General features: G+C 40.5%; 1 protein-coding gene across 3 annotated transcripts in view; it reads left to right on the plus strand.

Moving 5' to 3' along the window:
• SMYD3 (SET and MYND domain containing 3) overlaps positions 1-25,833 on the plus strand; it is a 686,941-nt gene that overhangs the window by 286,429 nt on the left and 374,679 nt on the right. The window lies entirely within an intron of this gene.

A 25,833-nucleotide genomic window follows, 5' to 3' on the forward strand; every position in this document is an offset into this window, starting at 1 on the left:
GTGGGAGTGGTTTGAAATGTAGCACTGACTTAGTAGGCGCAGGACAGTTACTGATCACTGATCTCAGCAAACTTGAAAATAACATGTTTCTTGTTCTGTAAATTATTCAAGTTCAGTTTTCTGTTTTTAACAATCTGAGTAACAAGCTCAATTTTTCCCCTAAATGTCCAGGCATAATTAATAGTACTTAAAGCAGAAGTACGAGCTTGAATAGTTAATATGAATGGCGAGAGCTGCACCGATACAAGGAACAGCTTGGTGGTGGCCAGAAGTGGGGGTTGGAGGGTGGTTGAAATGGGTGAAGAGGGTCAGAAAATATAAACTTCCAGTCATAAATAAGTCCTGAAGATTTAATGTACAGCCTGGTGAACTGTAGGTAATAATATTGTACTGCATATTTGAAAGTTGCTAAGAGAGTAGATCTTAAAAGTCTTCATTGTAAGAAAAAATATTTTGTCACCGTGTGTGGTAATGGATGTTTAACGAGACTTCACTGTGGTGATCACTTTGTAATGTGTACAAATGTCGAATTGTTGTTGTGCTCCTGAAACCAACATAATGTTATATGTCATTTATACTTCAGTTTAAAAAAGAAAAGGTGAGAGCTACATTCTCGTACTGGGCACTCAGTTTAAAAATAGTGTGATTTTCTCCTTGATTATCGAAGTAATGAATTACCTGTTTTACAAAATAGGGAAAATCTAGAAAAATGTTAAAAAATGTTATCCATGTTTTAACCTGTAGATGTAACTGTGGTTTTTCTATGTTTAAGTGTTTTCTCTTTTTGTTTTCACACGGTTGGTATTACTTAATGTATAAAATTTTATATGCCACCTTTTTATTTAAAGACTTTGTAGCATTTCGTTAAAATATGTGTAAATATGATTTTTAATCACAGAAGAAATCTAACTGGAAATTCTCACTAAAATCAATACAGTTTTCTGTTGTTTAGATTACATCTAGTTTTTCACTAATATAAATACCATTGAGGTTTTTGAGCTTCCTGTCCATTATTTAATGTATGTTCTAACATCTCCTTATTCATGAATAGATTTCCTTAAGGCCCCCTCCTCTTGATAACTTGTTTGTTTAGTATATTTGCTTTGCTTTAAAAAAAAAAAAAACCTTTATAATGAAACCTTTAAGTGTACGAATTTAATTATAAGCACAGTGTTGGCTGCAATCTATAAGTTCCTTTTTGTTATTTTGTAAGAAATACGTTATTATAGGGGAGCCTGAGTGGCTCAGTCGGTTAAGAGTCCGACTTCGGCTCAGGTCACGATCTCGTGGTCCGGGAGTTCAAGCCCCGCGTCGGGCTCTGGGCTGATGGCTCAGAGCCTGGAGCCTGCTTCTGATTCTGTGTCTCCCTCTCTCTCTGCCCCTCCCCCGTTCATGCTCTGTCTCTCTCTGTCTCAAAAATAAATAAAACGTTAAAAAAAAAAAAAGAAATACGTTATTATAAAGATGCTTTTTGAGTTTTCAGGCAGATGGCATTTTGTATTTATTAAAGTTCAGTAGTTTCTAGCGTTTGGAATGTTTTCAATATATTTATGCTGTTTTGTTTCACAGATGAACAGTCGTTCAGACTCTTTCATGGACATTTTTTTCTTAAGTGAAATACTCTTTGGTGGATACGGAGTTGGTGTGGTTCGTAACCCAACCCTGTAGATGAAATCTTCCACAGCCGTATTTTGTGGATCAAATGCTGTGTCTTACAGTCTTCTGTTCCAGTGTGTTTTTGTTCTTCCTCATTTCTCACAGCTTTTGATTTTCATGTTTTAGTGTTCTATTCCTGAAAGATGAAAGGTTCGTGGATGTTTCATTATAGGATCAGTATCCATGCAAATTGACCTAAGGTCTTGGTTTTTGCTCAGATTTTATGTTACCTAATTTTAATTTGTTAACTCTGCTTTTGTTCTCATTATCTTTGCCTTCTCTCTAATTTTTAATCTTTCTGTTCCATTTTGTTTCTTGACTCTATTTTAAGTTCTTTGCCCTGGTTAAAGAGAGTTTAAATAATATACATTTATTAAAAGATTTTTTTAAAATGTTTATTTTTGAGAGAGAGACAGAGCATGAGTTGGGGAGGGGCAGAGAGAGAGGAAGACAGAGAATCTGAAGCAGGCTCCAGGTTCTGAGCTGTCAGCACAGATCCTGACATGGGGCTCGAACCCATGAACTATGAGATCATGACCTGAGCCAAAATCGCACTTAACCAACTGAGCCACTCAGGTGCCCCTGGTTTACATTTATTTTAGCAACTGATAGGTGTTTCGTGTATTCTGCATTCAATGCTTCCTTGCTATATTGTATCGTGAACTTTGTTTTGTTTGCTTTTATGCTCTTATGTGTTTGGAACTTAAATTTAATTTCAAAATCTACAAACTAAGCTTATTTTTCAGTATATTAAAAAAAAACAATATATTTAGACTCTAATGTCCCCCCCCCAGTTTCTAAAATGTAGTCTTCTAGAACTGTATCATTAGTGAATTTCAATATTTTGTTATGTTTTTCTTTTTCAAGAGTTGTTTTTTACTTTTACCATGTTTATAATCATATACAGACTTGACTATTTAACTGTCATTTTGATCATCAGTGCTATAATACTTTAAATCCCCAATTTTCCTGGTTCCTAACTTCTTTTCATCCGTAGTGCGCAGGATAATAGTAGCAACAACAACATACAACATTTATTAAGTATTTACAAAGTGCCACTATAGGCACTTAAATGTGAGCTAACTCACGTTTAATCTTCTCTGTGTCGTTCTGAGGTAGAGTCCATTAATTAGTCCACTGGGCAGATGAAGAAATGGAGGCACTGAGAGCTGAACTAATTTGTCCATGCAGAGCCAGGACTCCGGATAGGTTCAGGTCTCCATCCAGAGTCCCTGCTCTGAAACTTTCACTCCTACTGCCTCCCCTCTGTTGCCTGGGAGAGAACACACTCACACATATTAAGAAACTTAGGGTAGGTGTTAGATTTTTTTGAGTCTTTTCCTGAGTCTGAAAGAGTGTCCTTAGGACTTTTAGACATAAACCATCAGTGTAGTTAAATATGAAATTCCTGAGTCACAATTTTTTTTTCAAGAGTAAGGTAAAACAATCCCTGCCATGCCATGTGGTTTTACTGTTGCAGAGGGAAAGTCTAAGGCCAGCCTGGTGTTTATTTCTTCAGGGGCAACCTGTCCTTTCCTCCTTGCCCCAACCCTGCCTGTATGTTGTTAGAACTTTTTTCTTTAACCTTAAAATTCAAACATTTTGCTAAGGGTTGTCCAGGTGTGAGTCATTTTGAATTATTTTTGCCTAAAGTTCTGAAAGCCCCTTTGATACCAGATTTAAATATTTCTTTACATCAGAAAAAAGTTTTTGAATTATATCTTTGCTTATAACTCCCATTCATGTTGGTGCCTCTTTGAAACACCCATTATTCTTTGGTTGGATTTCTTCTCCTTGACCCCTTAGCCATTATCTTTTCCCTAGCATTTAGATCTGTCTCTTTCCTCTAAAGCAGAGGTCAAAAACTTTTTCTGTAAAGAGCCAGATAGTTAATATTTTATGCTTTGTAGAATGAGGCAAAATCGAGGATATTATGTAGCTATTTATATAACAAGAGAAAACAAATTTCTATGAATTTTTTATTGATGCAATTTAAAATATAATAATTGAGTAGTGTTTTGTTTTGGTAATACTGATTTAATGAGCAGAATATAATTCTTTTGGGGAGAGATAACTTTTTGCTTAATTGGGGTTCAAAGTTCCTTATCATTAATTGATTACAAATGTTCATCTGTAAAAACCATCCTTAGCTCACAGGACATAGCAAAACAGACGGCCGGCCGGATTTGGGTTTCAGGCTGTAGTTTGCCGACCTCTGTTCTAATGACTTGGAGAATTTCTCCGATTTGTCTTCTACCTTTCAGGATTGATTTTCTGTATTGTCTTTTTTGCTTTTTATTGCTTTGGATCTGAGTTTTAAACTTCCATTTATTCTTTTAAAATCATAGCCCTTTTCCTTTAAAACTCAACCTATTGACTTTTCATATCATATTCATCCCTGGCTTTTGTTCATTTTGGACCCGTGTTTTTTTAGATTTCATTGGGAATACAAAGCAGAAGTCTCCTTAAAATAGTCATGTTTTAAGTCTTTCAGATGATGCCCTGAGTGCCTGCAGGGGAGTGTGCACCTTGTCCTGAAACTTGTGATTTTCATAGGCGTATGTGAAATCCTTTTTATAGTCCTGTTCCCGTGAAGACAGATTTAAGCAGTCTGTCAACAATTAAACAGATACGTGGCTTCCCTTTCATCCCCTCACCCATTACCTTCCTTCCCGTATTTTAAGCCAAGAGTGTGTGGTTCCACCTCACTTCCCACTCATGTCTCCAACCCTTTCTCCTGGTGTGACTTTGTCAAAATTAAGCCGATTCTTTCCTGTCGCTTCTTGTCGTTTAAAATTTTGAGAATGCAAATCTACTTCTGTATTGCCAGAGGTAGTCTGCACATCTTATTTAACTAGACCAGTTAATGTAAACCAGTAACCCCCACAGTGGACTGCTTCCCGCTCTGTAGTCTCCAGGCCTTGTCTGTCTTATTAATGGGGCTCCCGTGAAAACTCCAGATTGAATAGTACATGTAGTTAAGAAGTGCATGTGAACCCGAAAAGGCAAATCTCAGAAGTTTTCTTAAGCAAACCCAACCCCTACCAGGTACATGTGATGTATTTGTCTTTCTTTTGCTTAGAAATGAATAATGTGTTTCATGTCCCAGAGTTACAAATTTGTAGACATTAGAATGTATGGTTTTTTTTCCTTTTTAAACTTTTTATATTCTTCAACGATTCTTTGGATGCACTTTCAGCTTTTGCTCTTCATATAAGTGTTCTTGATAAATGTTACCATAAATGGCCCTTTCCCGTGGGTCACATTCCTAGGATATGATTTGTTTTCCTGTCAGCTTTAGTTAGTAGCACCCAATTCCTTGTCCTTTTCCACTCCGTATTGTGAATTTTAGATGGAAATAAGAGGATACATCTTGAAGCTCTGAGAGATCTTGAGATTTACAAAACAAGACTAAGATGTGGAAGAAGATACAGTGTAAATAGAGAGAGAAGCATACACGCAGATAACAGGTGATGAGAATCTGACGGTGGTGAAGAGTACAGCTGGCCCGGTTTTATGACGGTTTGGCTTGGGAATTTTTGGCATTACGATGGTGCGAAAGTGATACACATTCTATCAGAAACCATACTTGGAATTTTGAATTTGGATCTTTTCCTGGACTAGCGATATAGGCCTTTGGATGCTCTCTTGTAACGCTGGGCAGGGGCCATGAGCCGCAGCTCTCGTCAGCCACGCGATCATGATGGTAGACAGCCAACACACAACAACCATTCGATACTCCTAGAAGCATTCCTGTTTTGCTTTCGTTACAGTATTCTTATAAAATGGGCGCTGTGTGCTGTTTTATTTTGCCCGTCTGTACTGTAGGCTCACAGAAGTGTTGCGAGCACGTTAACGGTAGGCTAGGCTAAGTAAGATATGTTGTTTGGTAGTTCGGTGCCCTGAATGCATTTCTGACTTCCAAAATGTTCAATGTGTGCTGGGATTATTGGAGTGTAACCATATCATAAACTGGGGAAAGTCTGTAATTTAAAAGAGAGAAGTACATGTATGAGTAACTTATACCCAGGATTTGGATTTTGTGATGTTTCAGGTAAAACATTTATTCATATAACCTGGGTAAGGCAAACAATTCAAATGTAATTTTATTTCCAGTATCCATCATTGGTATAGGAGTGGCCCCTCATTGTGTTCATTTTAGGAGACTTGAAGTCCTAACGACATCTGCCCACAGGCTGTGCTGGTGTTGGATGGTGGTGCATGCCAGTAATGCCCAGGAATGGAATGTTTGGGAAATTCAGTTTTGTTTCTTTAGACAGCTTCTGAGTCTGATAGCACTTTTGGCAAATCACTATTTCTGAAAAATTAATATGGATTCAATTACTATAAATTTGACTTTTTATAGTTGTTAAGTCAGCTGAAATGATGTAGTTCTAAAACTGCATTAAAATGTAATATATTTGTTCTAAAATAGCTAAGGTTTTAAGGTACTCCCAGTCTTCCTGAGTTTTATCAAAGGATTAAATAAAAACTACTCTCTTTACCACTATATGATTAGTTACATATTGGTCAGAATGACAAATTTACGTGCCTGAGAAGATGCTGAGTCAAGGGCTGTGTTCAGGCAGTGTCCAAATCACCTTTATGTACTACGGTGGATAAAAATCTAGAATAAAATTGGTTATTGATTTGGATTTGCATTTGTAGCAAGAGATAAACATTACTTGAATTTCTTTTTTCGAAGCATACAGATTCTGTGCACAGTTTTTCTCCCTTGGTTTTGTGCGGCTTTTTGAACCATTAGAACTTTCTGAATGATGCTAACTCAATTTATTTTGTGAATGGGACATTCAGCATACCCAAATATCTGTTTAATTTATTTAGTTAGTTCATTTACCCACAGAATTCAGGTGACCTTTTTCTTAAAAGATATTCCAGAACTCTTTTTAATTTCTTCTTACAAGAAAAATTCATGTTGGTTTATGGAAGAATATTGATTTCAGTGTAGATTTTCTCCACTGTTCTGATGTTTAGTTATGTACCCTCTGGACTGTTTTTATTTTTTAATGTATGATAGTTGTTTTAATAGTAGTTTGGGTCAACAATAGTTTATTGATTTCTTTGAGAGTATCTAAGCATTTGAGGATACATAATTCAGATTTCCAGGAAGGCCCAACATAAAAATTTTAAAAGGGGATAAATAAAGTTAGGTGTGGTTTTTTTTCCTATTTTATAACATATTTTTCTTTTCATTTAAGTTTTAAATCATTTCTAGTTTTTTAATAAAATATGTTTTTACAGAGTTCTATTATTTTCACATGTAGTTGAAATTATCCTAAGACTAGTTAAAGAATATTATTTCATGTAAAATTTTCATAGAAAAATAGAAATCCTACCATGAATGTGACACCAGAGATGAATGAGGACCATTTTCCAAGTGTGATATGAAAACCATAGCTGAAATAGTAGTTCTAATATGTGGGAGCCATGGTTTTCCTTTTGAAATGAAAGTGAAGATAAGATGTTAGGTATGTCAACCTAAATAAAGAGGTAAACCAAGGAAAGCTCCAAATTGTCAAAAGGATGAGTCTGTTCAGGAATAGGATAGGAGTTACAATTCAGGACACGCACACCACAGCAGACTACAGGCAGGTGCACTGAGGGTTTGGGTCTGCGGGGTTCATGGGCAGGGAATGTAATGAGACAGTCCAGTTGGAATCCATCAAATTCAAAAACAAATGAGAGTCAATTCTGAAAATTCCCTTGGAGACAAAACCGGTCACAAACAACATTTCAGTGCAGCTTACTTGGTGAGGCCAGCCCGCCCTGGTCATGTCTCGTTCATGCCTCTGGACACCATAAGTAAAACTTGTGAAGGTCAGTAGGAGGCAGCCCGTCACCAACTCACTGTCACTTAAGAAAATTCTGATATTTTCTGTTTTCTGTAAATAGGACATTTAAGGGAAATTAGTCTCCCAGTCCTTAAGTTTTTGTTTTCCAGAGGACACATGCGTGAGACTTTGCCTCTTACGCCCACCAGTTCCATTTTAGGTGGAAATTCTTTCACAGGTCAACTCATTGTATCATTTACATTGAATATTTTCCCAACATTATTTGTAGGTTTTAATTTAACGTTATGATTCCCATTTTACAGTTGAAGAAGCTGAGGTGTGGAAAAGCTCAGCAATTTGGCCTCACAGGGGTGGAGCGAGGGCTATTTTCACCCATTTTTGTCTGATTCCTGTTACATGGGAGTGGAAAACCAGCAGGGCTGTGTGAGGATGTAGTCTTTTGTTCACACCCCCCTTTTCCGGCAGAGACGTGTGCTGCGGCTGGGTGTGGGCTGGATGTCTGCTCACGTCGCCACCCCCATTGAAGTACAACAGCCTCCTTATTGTAGTTCATAGACCCCACCCTGCTGGAGCACTTAGACTGTCACAAACACAGAGGCAGGTGAGGGGGCTAATAACTCCACGCTAGCGCAGAGTGGGCTCAAAGATCCCCACAGAACAGCAACCTGACCTCTCAGGAATGGAGTCGGTCTTTCAGGCTAATATAGTGGGTAGTTCTGGCCAGATAGATTTCCCCTCCGAATAAAATGATGTTTAAAAATGAAAAGCCAGTGGGGACTTGAGCTGTAGCTATTTCACTGGAGTGCGGGGAAAGGACTTGGTGCAAAGAAACCTGATTTCAGAAACGTTGGAAATGAAGGACAGGTAGGAAATGAGGAAAGTAAGAGATTATAGGGGCGAAAAAATGGAAAAAATTGGGAGAACAGGCCTATCTCATTTGCCTCTCCCCGCCCCCCCCCCCGCCCCCAGAGTTGTTTTCTTATTTTTGTCACCAACATATAAAACTTGGGAAATTTCACACAATTCAATTTCTAGGTTCTCTCGAAAGTCAGAAGAACAGGGTACACTGGGCTCTGTCGCTGGGGCACAGGGGGCAAGAGCACCCAGCTCTAAGGGTCCCAGACATATCAGGTTCAGCCACTAGCAGCTGACAAAATCCAGTAAGTGGAGGTGAAACAGAAAAGGAATTTATTTCAGTGAGTCCAACACCAGGAGGACAGTCAACTAAGGCCTCAAAGACTGTCTCCAAAGTACTGAAATACTTCCATGTTTATTTAAGGAAAATGTGGGACAAAGGTCAGTGGGTCCACACGGTGGGCAGTGAATGTCCGGTCGATCATTGTCTTGGGATCAGTCACTGGGGTCTGGGGTCTTGCTGGCTCAGGGCCTGAGGGGGTACTGAAAGTTCCCATCGGGGGATGCTTTGCCTGCTTCAGGGCATTTTGCCTGAGTTAAGGGGTAAACTGGAAAGAACTTAATCAGTTGGAAGGGTTGAGGTCAAAATGGAGGTGGTTGATGTCCTTCTTCCTGTTTTCACACGTGAGTAAAGTTAGGATGGCGGTGGGCCCACGGCTTCCCCCTGTGGATGGGACTGGCCTCTCTGGTTCTCCACCTGGCCGCCCACGCCTGATCTGCTCTCCTAATTTGAGTTGGAGACTCCTAGTTTAGGCTGTTTTCATATCTTACAGTTAAGGACAGCAGCTGGGTGGACTAGGGGAAGATAAGGCCTAGGGAGGCTTGTTGGTGTTTTAAATATGAAAAGGATTTGAGAATGGTGTTAACAGAGGGACCCAGAGGAGGGGGGCGCTATTTGAGAATGTTGTTTCCTGAGGGACCCAGGGGAGAGGGGCTTGTCATGGGTACCTTGTGTTCTTCCAAAATTCTTGTGTTGAAGTCTCAATCTCCATTTACCTCAGAATGTAAATCTGTTTGGAGATAAGGTCTTTAAAGAAGTGATTGAGTTAAAAGGAGGCCTTTACGGTGGAATGCTAATCCAGTGTCCTTATGAAAGAGGGACAGACATTAGAGATGTGCACACTCACAGGGAGGGCCGTGTAAGGAAGTGACAAGACATTAGTGTCCAAGCCAAGCAAAGAGGCAGCAGAAACCAATCCTACCCACACCATGATCTCAGCCTTTCAGACCCAGAAGGGAGAGAAAATATGTTCTGTTGTCGAAGCCACCCAGTTCGGGGTTCTTTGTTATGGCCACCGAGGCTGATTAATACAGGGGAGTCTTGACAAGGAGGAGGACAGGGTAATTGAGGCAGCAGAGACCATTGGCTCCATGAGGGCAGGGAACTCTGTTGTCTAGAAAAGTCCCCAGGATCTTGTGTCTATCTGTTTCAAGGTTCAGTGAATGCTTGTTGAACCAGCCCCATGGGATTCACTCTGGAAAAGGGCAGGAAATTGAGGGTGTTATTAGTTTCTAGCCTTTCTTTTCATTGTGAAGAGGTTGAGGAGAGATTGGACCAGATTTGTCACCATATTGTGTGTCAATAGCCACAGAAAGTTTACATTTATATGTAAGCAAATTTTTGTATTTATATTATACAGAGAGAGTGGAAGAGGATTTGAACTCTATTTTGTTAGATGAGGGCAGTAAGTCCTTGTTTAAGAGCTGTTGTTTTTAAGGAAGGTTTGCATTTCTGAGACTGTGTGGATTTAAGGATTCACGTCTGGATGGTTTGATTGAAGAGACATGAGGGGTTGACATTGGGGAAGGGGACATCTGTGGAGGAGCCTCAGAGAAAAAGGGAGGAGTTGATGTGGTTCTGGTAGAACTCTTGGGGGCAGCTTGGAGGCCCAGCCTGGGGTCCCCTGACTGAGCTGGAGGAAGAACCCAGCACTAAGATACTAGAGGGCTTCATAGGCCAGTTGGGGAAGTCAGCTATGAAAAATGAAAAATTGCCTAAGTGTAAATGGGCAAGAATAGAGTTTTTTAAATTTATAACAAAACATGGGTTCATAAGGCAGTGTTTCAGCGATGCATGTACTATATAAAAGGAATTATATGGGTATAAGTCATTGGTATTTTAAATTAAATACTTCAAATCATAAAAACACATAGAAAAAGAAAATAAAAATCACCCCTAAGTTCGTCATCTATAAGTAAGAACCATTATTATTTTGAAGTATGTATTTCCAGAGTTTTTCCTATGTGTATATTAGTATAAATCAGTTAAGAACAGTTTTTAGTAACTCCAGAGGACTTGAAGGTGAGTGATGGGAGCCAGATCTCTGTGCTTGGGCCGACATTTCTTGCCTTGCAGTGTGACACAGTCAGGGTAGCTGATATTGTCATAAACAGGCTCCATGTCTGGGACTCGTCTGAACATTGTCGTCCTCATTTTGCTGATATCTCCTCCTTTACCAAGGTCAGCAGGCCATAACAGCTGGTACCACCACATTCCCGATGGCCTAATTAAATATTTCACATAAAATGCATATACCATCTGCTTAGGTTACTAGTGACCCAAATAATACGGTGAATTGCATGTTTGTGCTTCAGCCGCTCTAGAGATGAAGCCACATTTTCTACATGTGGAAAAATGCTAGGCTTGCACTGGTTTAAAAAATGCTCCTGCTCCAGTCCCCTGCTAGTAGGGCTGACCATTCGCCATTAGGGATTAGTGATTTTTGCTTAATGTGTCCTTGTTCTCATGTGCTATTCCCTGTTACCAGTACCAGATATGTGTCCTGACAGAGCTAGTGAGTGGGCATACTGAGCGTAGAGAGACGAGCAATTTTGTTAACCTGTTTTAGAATTGTATTTGTTACCTTGGTATCTGCGTATTCTGTCATTAGCCGTGGAAACTGAAGGTTTATGTATAAGCGAATAATATTTCAAAAATATTTTTTTGAATTTATTTTTATTTTTTTTGAGAAAGAGAGTGAGCGAGTGGGAGAGGAGCAGAGAGGGAGAGGGGGAGAGAGAGAATCCCAAGCAGGCTCCGTGCTCATTGCGGAGCCTGACACGGGGCTCGATGTCACGACTCTGAGATCATGATCTGAACCAAATCAAGAGTCACACGCTTCACCAATTGGGCCACCCAGGCTCCCCTAAGCAAATAACATTTTTACTGAATGAAAGGGATTCTGTATATATTCTGTGAAAAAACTCGGATAATATGAAGGCAAGAAGTCCTTATCTGCAGGCACCGTTGATTACAAGGAAAAGTTCCTATTTCTGAGACTGTGCCTGGATTTAACGTCTCGCATCTTGACACTCTGATAAGAACCTTCTGTTTCTGTGGAGAGGTAGAAGAGAATGGGAGGCCTGGGTCTGATTCCCTGTGACTTTAGCTGAGTAACTGAAACTCCACGAACTTCACTTTCAACTCAAGTGAAACGAGGTTGGAATATGCACCTGCCGGGATTGTGTGGAAAAGGGGATCAGGTCTATGAAAAGCAAAATGCCCGTTACAGTCCCTGGGGGTTGGTTTGTTATTCCCACGCCCTGCTCCTTCCCCGTCAGGACGCGCATGTGAGTTCACACCTGCCTGGCAACCACACTGCTCTCTTCTAGAAATAGCACCCTACGTCTGCTTTGGAGACTCCTCCGTCTCGGGATAGAAGTGTGGATATATGTCGTTCGAAATCCCCTGGTGAATGTGCAACCCAAGCTGGCCCGTCAGATGAGTTATTCTGAATCTGGTACTTTCTACCATTCAGAGCCCTGCAGCTGCTCTGGTCCCTGACAGTAAATGCTTTTTTCTTTTTTTCAAAACTTAAATTAACTGGGTTGGTTCTATTGCTCATATCCATGGTCCCCTGACTGAGTGGGAATAATTTCACACACAGATCCGTTCATCTGTTTATTGATTACCTTCCTATTACGCATCCAGTGCTCGGTGCAGGGGTGGTGCAGGGGTGCGTTCAGAGTAGAGAGGTGGGTCTCCTGCCCCCTCCTTGCGGCGCTCACGGAGCTCCCATCTGGGCTTGGGTGGGGGTGGTGCTCTCTCCGCACAGCTGCTCACACGGAGTGCAGCTTAGGGCCAAATCCCAAATTAAGTGTGGTGTTAGGCCTAGTGACAGTTCATCCAACTCTGAAAAAAGTTAATTAAGATGTTTTATGTTAAAGAAACCAAACCCTGTAATGCCCGTTGGTTACTCATAGTCTTTTTAAAGAAACACTGCTTCTCTCAGCCTTTTTATTTATTTCTCTTAATTTTGTCTTTTTTGTTCTTCAGCCCGGTCAAGAAAGTGCCTTGTACTTTTATATCAAGACGTAGATGAAACTAGAAAATTCTGAGCTTTTGTGGAAAATTGTGACCTTTGATTACCCACACTGGTCATTAATTTCTCTCTGTTATGTTGCCATTACAGCATTCAAAGCTGTAGACTAGGACCTACTGATTTAGAAGCGCCTGAGGCATTGTTGACCAAGATGAGGAGCCTTTAATGACTGACTTAGTTGGTAAAAGTCACTGCAGTTGCCGCATGAAGATTCATTTGTGAAGCCTTCGTTGGTAGGGAAGTTGTAAATCTTATCACATGAAAACTCTTTCTTTTTTCAACAAATAACACTATAAACCCTGGCCAGTTTTTATTAAAAGTATCTTCTGATATTTTCATCAAATCCATTTTGCTCCTTTTTTGGATGATTTTTTTACCTGTGGAAAGAATAGGATTTCATCGGCCTCCTTTGAATAACAGAAGAAACAGGTAGTGTTCATATCACGAAAAGTTAAAATCAGAGCTGCACGTTGCTCAGAGGCGTTAATCACATCTGGGCACATCTGTTCTTGGGAAGGAGAGCCTGCCTGCCTGTGTATGGGGACCAGGTTGCCAAAGGCCCCTTCTCACTGTTATTCAGTGCAGCACAGTGGCCTGGTCATTACTCCAGGGGCTGCTGTGTGACAGGAAAGTCATGCTGTTTCGGACTTATTTGTCATCTTTTCTCTTGCTGGGAAAGCAGATGTGCTGAATGTAACTGAAGGCTTGGGCCCGTGTTAGCAGTATACTGTGCACAGGCAGGCACGTCAGTAGTAAAAATTGATGTGGGCAGTGGAGCTGGATCCAAATCCAGACAATTTGATCAGTCTACACTCTTTACCACAATTATAATGTCAAACAAACAACATTTTTTTTAAGTTTATTTATTTATTTGGAGAGAGAGGATGAAGGGGAGGGGCAAAAAGAGGGAGAAGGAGAGAATCACAAGCAGGCTCCATGCTGTCAGTGTGGAACCCAGTGCAGGGCTCGAACCCCTGAAACTTGAGATCATGACCTGAGCCAAAATCAAGAGTTGGGCGCTTAACCAACTGAGCCACCCAGGCGCACCCAAATGAATAGTTTTAAAACAAACCAAAATATGTAATATGATTTAGTGTTGGAAAGATTGTGTAAAATATTTTTGGGGGGGCAGGAGAGAGAGAGAAAGTGAGTGTCTACGTGTGCATGCTCACAGGAGTGGGAAAAGGGGCAGACAGAGAGAGAGAGAGAGAGAGAGAGAGAGAGAGAGAAAGACAGAAAGAGAGAAAGGGAATGAATCCTAGGCGGGCTTCATGCTCAGCGCAGAACACAATTTGGGTTTCGATTTCAGGGTCGCAAGATCATGACCTGAGCCAAATTCAAGAGTCAGATGCTTAATGGACTGAGCCACCCAGGAGCCCCTGTATATATTTTTATACTAAATTTTTAATTTTAGAAAGGTTTAGATTTACAGCAGAAATGTGATGATAATATAGTTCCTTCATATACCTGGGGCATAGTTTTTCCCTATTATGAAAACTTCAGTGTGGTACATTTGTCATAATCAGTGACTCACTTATCAGTGTTGATACATTGATATTAATGGGAGTCTGTACTCCATTCAGATTTCCTTAGTTTATACCTAATGTCTGTTTTATTATTTTATTTTTTAAGTGTATTTATTTATTTATTTATTTATTTATTTATTTATTTATTTATTTTGAGAGAGAGAGAGAGAGAGTGGGGGGGTAGAGAGGTAGAGAGAGAATCCCAAGCAGGCTCTGCACTGTCAGCACAGAGCCCAACTTGGGGCTCAGCCTCACGAACTGTGAGATCATGACCTGAGCCCAAACCAAGAGTCAGACGCTTAACCGACTGAGCTGTCCCCCACCCCAGGCGCCCCCCTCATTCTTTTTTCCACCTAATGTCCTGTCCCTCACAGGACACTACCTTACTCGTAGTCATCATATTGCTTTAGGCTGTTCTGTGACTTTGTTTTTGATGATCTTGACAGTTTTGAGGAGTACTGTACTGGTCAGGTATTTTATAGAATGTCCCTTAAGTGGAAAAAGGAACTAATACTTATCTGAAGTTGTCTCATGATTAGAGTGGAGATTTGGGTTTTGGAGAGGAAGACCACAGAGGTAAGGTGCCATTTTCATCACATTATGGCAAGGGTGTGCTTTGTCACGTGACTTCTTGTTGGTGTTGACCTTGGTCACCTGCTCAGGTGTGTTTGTGTAGTTTCTCCTTCCCCCTTCCTCATGGTCCCCTTTGGATGGAAGTGGCTCTATACAGCCCACACTTGAAGAGTGGGGAGAATAGTCCTCCTTCTTGAAGGAGGAGTATTTACATAAATTATTTGCAATTCTTCTGCACAGGAGATTGGTCTCCTCTCTTTTAGTCATTTAATTATATCAGTATGGTCTCATGGATGTTTATTTTACATTCTGAGTTGTACTCCAACACCGCTTTGTTTATGTTGTTGCCAAGCTGTTCTAGCTTTGGCTGTTGGGAGCTCTTTCAGGTGGCTCCTGTGTGCCTGTGACACATCTCTGTCTTTGTGGAGTTTGTTTGTGTTTAGCATGTCCTTTCATTCTGTCACTAAAGAATACTCCAGGCTTGCCTTGTGTGTTTCCTGCTCTGATCCTAGAATCATCCATTCCTGCAGGAGCCTGGTTTCTTTCATTAGAGAGTGGTGCTGGAAACCAGGAGCTGAACGCTGTCCTGGTTGCTGCTGGGGGTCTTTGCTAACAGACCTTCTATAAAAGCTTTAACTCTCATTCTCAAAGCCTCCTGAGTTTCTGTCCTTAATTTGTTTTTCCCTGGATAAAAAATGTTTCATTGTAGTTACGATCAAGAATTGCCAACAGTAGAATATAAGGGAGATCTGGCTGTGACACCTGCCACCCTGTTGGTTAGCAGGATTGATTTGGCTGGTCTGGCTGCTTGGGCTACATGGGTGTCCCCTGCTTCCCTCCCTGTTCCAGTGTGCCCCTCCCAAAGCTGTGTGCTCTGTTGATGAGGACAATCTTCCCCAATAGAGAAGGACCATTTTTTTTTATGTTTGTTTATTTTGGGGGGAGAGAGAGAGAGAGAGAGAGAGAGAGAGAGAGAGAGAGACAGAGCACAAGTGGGGGAGGGGCAGAGAGAGAGGGAGACATAGAATCTAAAGCAGGCTCCAGGTTCTAGGCTCTGAGCTGTCAGCACAGAGCCCAATGTGGAGCTCAAACTCACGAGCTGTGCGATCATGACCTGAGCCGAAGTTGAGTGCTTAACCGACTGAGCCACACAGGCACCCCGAGAACAACCATTTGTTTGTCAAGGTTGTATGAGTAGCTGTGCTCCCCTGGGAGACTCTCCAAACAAGCTCTCAGAAATTTAACAAGAATACATACTTTGTAAGAACTTCTCTTAGAATTGCATAATTGTCTCCATAAATTTGCCTTTATCCTTTTTCAAGGTAATTTTTAATAAGTTTTACACAAAGCATTGATTCCCTGGATGGTGACTCTGAAGAGTGCCATTTGTGTTTTTCTTTTACAGTGGATTTTCCGTTCATCTAATTCATATTAGATTTAGAAATGCAAACAGGTCGGCAATTGAGGTTTGCACTTGGAAGCTGGATATTTATTATTCTTAGTTACACGATTGAAAAAAAAAAAAAAGACAAACTTCCTTATCTGTACTCAGGAGTGATTTTCAGAATTGTTGATGTTGCTCCGTCAGAGCAGGATAGCCAGAACACCAGGAGATCATGTCAGGTGCATTCTGGACAAACAGCACCCGGGCCAGGCCTACAGAACTGCCAAAGATACGCGAACTTTTGGCTTATAAGTGGTGGGAAGTAAATGTCTTTTAAAGTATTTGTGGTATTTCTAAAAGGGAAGCTTTTTTAAAATACAGAAGTGACAATAAGATTGGGGCCCCTGGGTGGCTCAGTCAGTTGAGCATCAGACTCTTGATCTCAGCTTAGGCCATGATCTCACAGTTTGTGAGTTCGAGCCCCTCGTCGGGCTCTGCGCTGAGGGTGTAGCCTGCTTGCATCCTCTCTCTCTGTCTCTGTCTCTGTCTCTCTCTGTCTCTCTTTGCTACCTTTTAAGACAGTGTTGTCCTTGGTAAGGTGACATATTACTCTAAAAAACCTTCATTTTTTAAAGATAAAGAAGTGGCCTGTTAGCACAGGCACCACCACAGCTGAGGTCGACAAGGTCTCTGAATCCTTTGTTTAAAAAGTCAGCTTAATTAGAGCTTTCCTACAGCTTTCCAACCTGCTGCTGAGCTAGGTGATCATGTATTCCAGTGGCCGCAGTACTCTGAGGGGTGTACTTGGTCAGGATAGGGAAACACAGAAGGTAAAATTTAGAAGAGAAGTGAGCTGTTATAACATTTGGGTTGTGTGTGTGTTTGAGCAATATGTCCTGTGGTCTAGGAATTCCTGGCCATTTGGGGTTTGGAGGGTATGTTGTGAATGTGCCTGTGCATCTGACATGACATGGCACCTTGTCGGTCCCTGGAATAGAGTCCAGATGCGCCACTGCTTCTGACAACTCACTGATGGTCTGAGATTGGGGGAGCACGAGTTAGGATGCTTTTGCTCCTTTGCTATTTTGGTATGTATCCTCCCTCCTTGAGTAACAGGGAAAGTTTAAAAGGGACACAGAGGTAGGAAGGAAAGAAAAGAAGGCCTGGAATGAAGGATGGAGAAAAAGAAAGGGAGGTACCTGCTTCCATGATCGCTCTTTGCAGCAGGGGAGAGCTGGCTGTGCTGGGTTGCTGGCAGTTCTTCTGGAAGCTCCCTGAGGAGGTTGGAGAAGGTGACTGGGGCGTGTCTGATGAAAGTGTAGGTCCTCCCTGCTGACCATGATCGTAGTTGACTTGGATGGTTTATACTGTGGGAAAGAGGTCTGGAGAGAGATTCTGGAATAATAGGGGAGGGGAGGGCTTTGCTATCTATACAGCAGGTCAAACCACAAGGCCACTCACTCCCTGCTGGGGCTGCTCTTCTTGTCAGGCTCCCTGGCCAGTATATTGCAGAGCGTAGATTCTTACCTGAGGGCACGTTAAAATAAACATGTTCTGATGGTATAAAAATCAGTTTAGTCCAATTTTAAGCTGTAAAGAGTTGGCAGTCTAACTCCTTTGAACAAAACATTTCATTAGTTATTCCTATTCCTGTATGATCTTCCTGTATTTTGAGCGTTAATTTGTTCTTCATATCTCTTCTTCCTCACTTTTCCATCAGACGTGTATATAACGTTAGCAAAGTGACTCTCATGTCATCTCCAGCGAGTCAGGGGCCTCGATGTGGATTCCCTTAGTTAGAGGTAATAAATGAGATAGGAACTTAAAAATAAGCTGAGAATATTTCTAATAAGTGATATTTTTGTTTAACGTGTTGCATTGGGCTTACCTAGAATGTAGGATGAAAAAATAATCTGAACACCATCTCTCAGTTTTCTTAGCATATTTTCTTCTTAATTTAGTTACACTTATTAGAACTCAAAGACTTCCTATAATTATTTCATTAAAGCCCTGCATTGGCTGTTGAAATGCATACCTTGCAACCATGTTCTTTTTATTTTGATTTCACATTTTACTTTTTTTTTTAAGATTTTTTTTTTTTGGTGGGGGGCCTTTTTTTCTTCTTAAATTCAAAAGTTAGTTAACATATAGTGTAGTCTTGGCCTCAGGAGCAGAACCCAGTGATTTCATCTCTTACCTATGACACGAAAAGTGCCCTCCTCAATGCCCATGACCCATTTAGCCCATCCCTCCACCCATCCCCCGTCCAGCAGTCCTCAGTTTGTTGATTTTTTAAAGTGATCTCTGCACTCAATGTGGGGCTTGAACTCACATCCCCGAGATCAAGAGACACATGCTCCACCGACTGGGCAAGCTGGGCACCCCACATTTTGCCTTTTTATTTTTTTCTTCAAGTGTTTTTTTCTTTTCTTTTATTTTCTCTTTTCTTTTCTTTTCTTTTCTTTTCTTTTCTTTTCTTTTCTTTTCTTTTCTTTTCTTTTCTTTTCTTTTCTTGAGAGAGAGGGAGAGAAAGCACATGTGTGCACTAGCAAAGGATAGGCAGGGGGGAGACAGAGAATTTGAAGCAGGTTCCATGTAGTCAGCGCAGAACCTGATGTGGGGTTTCAGTCTCACAAACCTTGAGATCATGACCTGAGCCGAAATCAAGAGTCAGTTGCCCAGCGGACTGAGCGCTCCCACATTTTACCTTTATAAAAGCACAATGCATTACTCTTGCCAAGAAGATGTAAAGATCCCAGTAAGATTTATTCTTCTCCTTTCCCTAAGAGAAAGGAGAATCTGAAATTTATTCTTCTATTTACTAATAACTGGATTTAAATCAATTTAATCTAATATTTACTCTTTCAAAGAATAATGATTATTAATTTGATTTCTTTCCCCCCTTTAAAGTTGTGACTAAATAATAACACATTTTAATATTGATAGATGCCATAATTTTATATTTCATTTTATTTTGTAGTACCATTTACTAAAGAAATTGATGGAATGTGAGTCTGGGTGTAACAGACACATATGCACACACTCACCCTTGTCTATATCCAGTTATGTGTTAACAGAAGTCCTTAAAATCTTCAAACAAATGTAATATCCTTAATTTTTCCATAATAACAACTTCATATTTAGTGTTTGAAGGTTTTCTGGTTGTTTTTGTATGTTTTTGCAGTGGTTCTCAGACTTTAGGGTATGTCTGAATTACCCGTTTTTGGAGTTTCTGATTTGGTAGGTTTGGCAAGGGGTTCAAGGCTTTGCACTGTGAAGAAGTTCTCAGGTTGCTGATGCTGCCGGTGTGGGCACAACACTTGGGGAATGATGGTGTTGTCATATACGGCCCCTCACAAGAACTCGGTGTGGTCTCGGGCAGATAGACATGAGAGGCGTTAGGCGTGGAGAAACTCATGAGTTTTCTGGTTGCACATAGTGAATTGGTGGTTGAACAGAGACCAGAACCCACGAAGACCTTTCAGGTTTCCTCCTGCACAGGGTAAGGCTTCAGTTCCCCAAAATGTCTCTCTTCATTTCAAATGTTTGGTAATTTTCCCTTTTTTTTTTCCAGAGCCGTTTTTTTTTAGGTGGTCCCCCCCCCCCCCCGCCCGCCAGTTTTCACATTTAATAAACGGATCTTCGAAATTTTCTTTCCTTTTAAAGATATAATGATTTTTGCACCTCCGTGGTCTACAAATGCAGCATCCTCTAGAAACAGAAAGCCTTATAGAACTTGGTAAGGCCACCCGCGGCTAATCATGAGGACAGATGTTGGTTTTACCCACCTGCCTGGTGTCTGGCAATTTTCCACTCTGCCTTGTGGTGGTAGCTCCAGGCAGAACCATGACTTATGGGTCCATAACATGACATGGACCACGAATGATCCAGGACAAGGGGTCTGAAAATCACAAGAACAGCCCATGGCAGAGGGCCCTGAACCGATTCATTCCAAGGGTAATATTATCCGTTCCAGCCTCCACGGAAAACTGATGGTTTGTGATTCTGTGGTGGGCACCCAACCACCCCCGTGTGGGAGCAGTGGCTTCCAAAAGTGAACTGTGGGGTCTGCTTCCCCTCCCCCACCACTCCTCTCTGAACTCGTCCAACGTGTTCCATACGGTGTCCTTGGCAGGACATCCCAGCCCCGCCCAGGAGCTTGTGCCCTGAGTGCTGGTCCTCACTGATGCTGTGATGAAGGTGGTGCTGTGCATTTCTGATTTGTTTTCTAGCTCCTTCCTCCTGTTCTCTGGCTTTCCTCCTTCTGTTCAACTTTGACCTTGAAATACTTAAATTAAAAAAAAGGAGTCAGAGGAAAGTAATGTCTGGAGAACAAACTGAAAATCATGACCTTCATGATGTGCTATTATTTATTATTTTATTGTCGTCTTTTATCTGCCCTATTTGGTAGGAGAAGGAAAGCCTTGGTACATTTTACTTAATCTTGTTTTTTATTCTTTTTTTGGATTTGTTTTTTGTTTTTTTTAATTCATTTTGTGGACAGCATTAATCTTAATATGCTTTCACACTGGAAACTAATTCTGGGCTCATCTACTCCCCTCCTCTTCCTACTCTTTTTATATTTTATATTAAGCTTTTGATATGTACTAGGCTCTGTGTATGATGCTCTACAGTATCTTACTTAACCTTCTCATCAGACTTATAAGGTATTATTTTGAGGAGATAGATTCAGAGAGGTTGTGAGCTTGGCCAAGGTCTCACACCTAGTACATGATGGAGCTGGGACTTGAATTCAGAACTTCCAGACTCTAAAGCTTATGCATTTAAGGACTAGTCTATATTACCTCCCCTGTGAGGCCATTACTCAGATGGAGGTTGCATTTAATAACCTAGATTCCTTGAAATAAAGTAGGCTGTACATTAAAACAAGATCCTGGCTTTAAACTTGTCTCTATTTCCTTGTTACCTTTTCAGTTCTTAAAAAAGTATCATATATAAGAGAAGGAAGGAATTACACTGTTTTCAGCAGTATGTGCCTCCCCTAAACTTACCCCACTGACAGTGTGTTACTTTGCTGTACGTGGGAGTTTTTATTCTAGTCACTTGGTCTTTGAAAGCAGTCTATGATGGAGTTTCCATTTAAAACCAGAACGCTACTGTGATACAAACAACAATAATTTGCAGTGTGTACATCGGGCTTTTTCTCTTTATTTTGTCCTGAGGTATCTGGCAGCTTCCAGAAAACGGCAGCCACTCTAAGTAACTGAGGTGGCCCATTTGTAAGGAGGTAGTTGAGAATATCTCCCAAAGCATATCCATTTCAAGTTACTTCTTTAGCCTCTCCTCTGTCTTAAAATTTTTTGTCATATTTTTATTTATTATTTTTTTGATGTTTATTTATTTTTGAGAGAGAGAAAGGAGAGAGAACGAGAGAGAGAACGAGAGAGAGAGAGAGAGAGAGAGAGAGAGAGAGAGATTGTGAGCAGGGGAGGGATAGAGAGAAAGGGGGACAGAGAACCCTAAGCAGACTCCACATGGTCAGCATGGAGCCCAACACGGGGCTCAATCTCAGGAACCTCATGAACCGTGAGATCACGATCTGAGCTAAAATCAGGAGTCGGGTACTTAACCGACTGAGCCACTCAGGCACCTCTTCTTATGTTTTTCTTATGTCTAAAGATCCTTATGTTCTTTCTTCTTATGTTTCTCTTCTTGTTGTAGGAGTATGTATTTTAATAATAGATTTGATACAGCATTCAGATTTAGAACCAGGGATTAGTGAATATTATTAATGGTAATTGTATACAGAACCAAACTTAGATGTTCCCTCCCTTTTTCCTTCCTTCCTGTCTCCCTTTTTCCTCCTTCTCCCCCTCCCTTTCTCTGTTGCTCCAATAGAGAATAACAGGTTGACTCCTGGATTTTCCCCTTACTAGCTGAGTAGCCTTGATAAAAATCATTCATTCATTTGAGCCTCAGCTTCCTTATCTATAAAACGCTGATGATACTGTCTATCTAGGTATTTGTAAGTCTTGGATGAGATAGTGTGCACCATACAAGAAAGCGCCTGTGTGCAGCGTCTGGGTGGGTGCAACAGCACGGCAGTACTGTGTCCCTCACGTGTCCCTCTTCTCAGTACATAGGTGTGCCTTCTGGAAAACAGTTACAAAATCAAAGCACGATAGCAAAGGAACGTATAGGCGGAAGGAACAGATTACAGGCAGACCTATAATCTGACTGATAAGAGAGATGTGTTTAAAAGGGCTTTGTGAACCAGAAATGTTAGTAACCTGTGCCCCTTTTAAAAAGCAATTTTTTTTTTTGATAATTAGATTGTCATCAGGCTTTACTTAAGCAATATTGGGTTATAGTAAACAGTGAAGTAGATCTTTAAAATTCTGAGACAAACTTATTTATTTATTTATTTATTATTTATTTATTTTTGAGACAAACTTATTTTAAACTTAGAATTCTGTTATCAAAGTGACAATCACGAGTGAAAGCTAAGGATATTTTTGGACATCCTTAGAAATTTTTTACCTACTGACCGCATTTGAAAGAATTACTTGAGACTGTATTCTGGTAGAAACAAAAGGAAGTGAAACAGGAAGACAGGGGATACAGGTAACAACGAGAGCAAAAATACTGGTAAAACTAATAAAGTCTAAATAATTGGTGCGTATGTTACAAAACAATAACAGTGTGAAATTCAAATCACAGACTGTTGATTTGTGCTGAGTAGGCTAGGTGCTGAGTAGGCTAGGAGGGAAGTGAAATGAGGCCAAGTTATCTTTTTTGTCTCGCTGGGGGTGAAAAAATTTCTAAATATAATTTATCAAAAAAGCAAACTTATTACAGAGTTTCTGTTTGGAGTGATGAAAAAGTCCTGGGAGTAGTGGTAATGGTCACACAATATTGTGAATTTAATGCTACTGAATTGTGATCTTGAAAATGGTTGAAATGGCAAATTTTGTTATGAAAAAATGACAAAAAGAAAAAGGAAAAAGAAACCAGGCTCCGTGAGATACAGAGTCACACTGCTCCCTTGGGCATTGTCTAGGCTGAGTGACAAAGAGCTGGGACCTCCTTGCGCAGAGCCGGGACCTCCCTGCGCGGAGCTGGGTCCTCCCTGCACGGAGCCAAGATCTCCCTGCGTGGATAGGGGTCCTCCCTGCGCAGAGCCGGGTCCTCCCGGCACAGAGCCAAGACCTCCCTGCGCGGAGCGGGGTCCTCCCTGCATGGAGCCGGGTCCTCCCTGTACCGAGCCAGGAGCAAGTAGATCCCTTTGTGAGCTTGAGCTTCACGCCAGAGACCAAGCTGCACAAGGCCAGCACCTGCCGAGCGAATGAATCAATGTCCTGGCATTATTTGATATTTTATGGATGCAGCTTCCTGCACCCACCGTGATGCCGGATAAAATGATATTCTGATTGTAATTTGGCTTCTGGTGCACGGAGAGAACAGTCTGGTCAGAAGATGCCTGTCTGATCTTTTCACTCATTAGCTGTTCACTGTAAAAAGGAATAAATTGTTATTTATGAAACATTCTTTCAAATACTCAAATGAGTTAAAGTTTTACAACTGAACTCCAAGAGGTCTGCTAGATACTTTGCAGCAGGGCCATCCTGAGTACAGTTGAAGAATGTGTGCCAGAGACCATGCAGTATTTTTCCTTCTTGGTGCTGCAATATAAAGAGCTATTCTTAAGATTTGCCTGCAATATTTCCGTCAGTAGGTACTCGGTAATTGAATATTCTTTCGTTTTTCCCCTTCCACTTTGTATTGTTGTTATTCCCGAGGAATGGGTTCCATTACTGTGTTGTGTTTGTTTGCTTGGTTTAACTCATACTTTCCTACTTAAACAATGAGTATAAGCATGTTCATTTCTTAAGAAAGATAGATCAAAACCCACTGGTCCCTTTAGAGCTTCAGTCTTACTTAAGAATGAGCTGAATTCAGAAACATCTTAATTAAAATATTTAAGTTTCAAAGCTTGTAATTTTGAGATGTGTTTTGTCTTTTTTCACAGTGGAGCTATTGAAAAATCACTTTAGCCACTTATGTTATTGTTGGTTTTCTGAATGTTGTCTGTAGTGATCCTCCTGAGCATTTTGAGGAAAAAAAAATTGGACAAAATGTTCATTTCAGTCCTCGATTCTTGTTCTCCCCGTGTGCACATCCTGTGATTCTTTCCCTACGTGCAGTATGTGAGGACAAGACCTTCTTGTTTGTCGTTGTGCTTTCGAGTGCTTTTCCTCCCTCTTTTCTGCTCTTCGCCCCGTGTTCTTCTCCCTTCTTCAGGGTAAATTCTCTGAGCAGCGCTGCACAACTGGGGTCATTTGATCAACCTGTCAGCTCCTTGTCCCACTCTGCTCTTCCTGTGTTTGTGGAGCAGATTATTTCTTCTCCTGTCTTTTCTCATTTTACATTTTATCTGAATAACAGTGAAAGTTTTCTCTTGTAGACCTTTTCTTCATAAATGTCAAGGGGCATCAGAGACATTCTTTTGTGGGCTAACTAGACCATTGATGTTGTGGAAAGGGTATGGGACGTAGAGTCGGAAGACGAGTTAAAATACGGGCTTTACCCCCACCCAGATTAAGGAACTGTTGTTCCGAATTGGTCACCCTGGTGAGATTGTTGTATGATTAGGAGTCATCCTGGGGAAAGAGTTGTAGTGATGACTGTGTTGGCCCAACATGGTGAGATTTCAGTGTCTCTGAATTTCTGTGCAGGCGTGAAATGAATTTGGACTTCTTCCTGACTAAACAGCCAACCAAGAATTCTGAATTCTGTCTCTTGGCTTACTGACTGTGCTGGTCTCTATTTTTATAGTATTTATATATGGGGAGAGACTGGGAGGGGAAATTGTGGAAGACTTAGAAATTATAAAAAAAAATTAGTAGATGTTCTGTGTAGCTCAACCAACCAGATTCTCTCTGCCTGTCATCATCTTTGAGTAGTTGTACAACTCTCTATGCTCTAGTAATCAGAGTGAAGGAAATGATCTCATCCATGGACAGCTAATTATGATGAGAGAATGCAATAGATGATTGCCTTTTGTATGCTGACCAGCTTCGCCAATTTTTGCGTCTTTTAGCATTCCTGAGGCTTATATATTTGTTTGCTCTTTGGATTCTCCTTTGAACAGGTTATAACATCTTATTACTGGTTCCCTAATCAATGAGTTTAACAAAAACATTTATGCTTTTTTTTTTGAGATTTATGAATTTAACTTCCAAAAATGTATTCCTTAGCAATACAGTAGAAGAACATGATTCTGGGAATTAAGGGATCTCTTTGTTACTCATATCGCTGAGTTTGGTTTCCTCATTCAAAAGAAAAAAAAAAAGGTTGACCTAAATTATTTCTAGACTGTGATTCTCTGAATTTGTGATCCTATGATTCCATGTTTTAGTATTCTATAAGCCTAACGTGTATTGTCCTTAGTTTTTTTAACTTTTTATTTTAATTCCGGTTGGTTAACATGCAGTGTTAAATTAGTTTCAGGTGTACCATATAGTGACCAACTTTGTTATTATCAAGGTGAATTGGCATAAAACCAAGGAATTTAAGTATCTTACATAAAAATCGTGATAGAAATTTTTGATAGTATTTTTATTTTTTTATTTTTTTAATTTTTAAAAAAAATTTTTTTTTTCAACGTTTATTTATTTTGGGGA

Source organism: Felis catus, chromosome F1 (assembly GCF_018350175.1).
Source record: "Felis catus isolate Fca126 chromosome F1, F.catus_Fca126_mat1.0, whole genome shotgun sequence".
Classification (NCBI taxonomy): Eukaryota; Metazoa; Chordata; class Mammalia; order Carnivora; family Felidae; genus Felis; species Felis catus.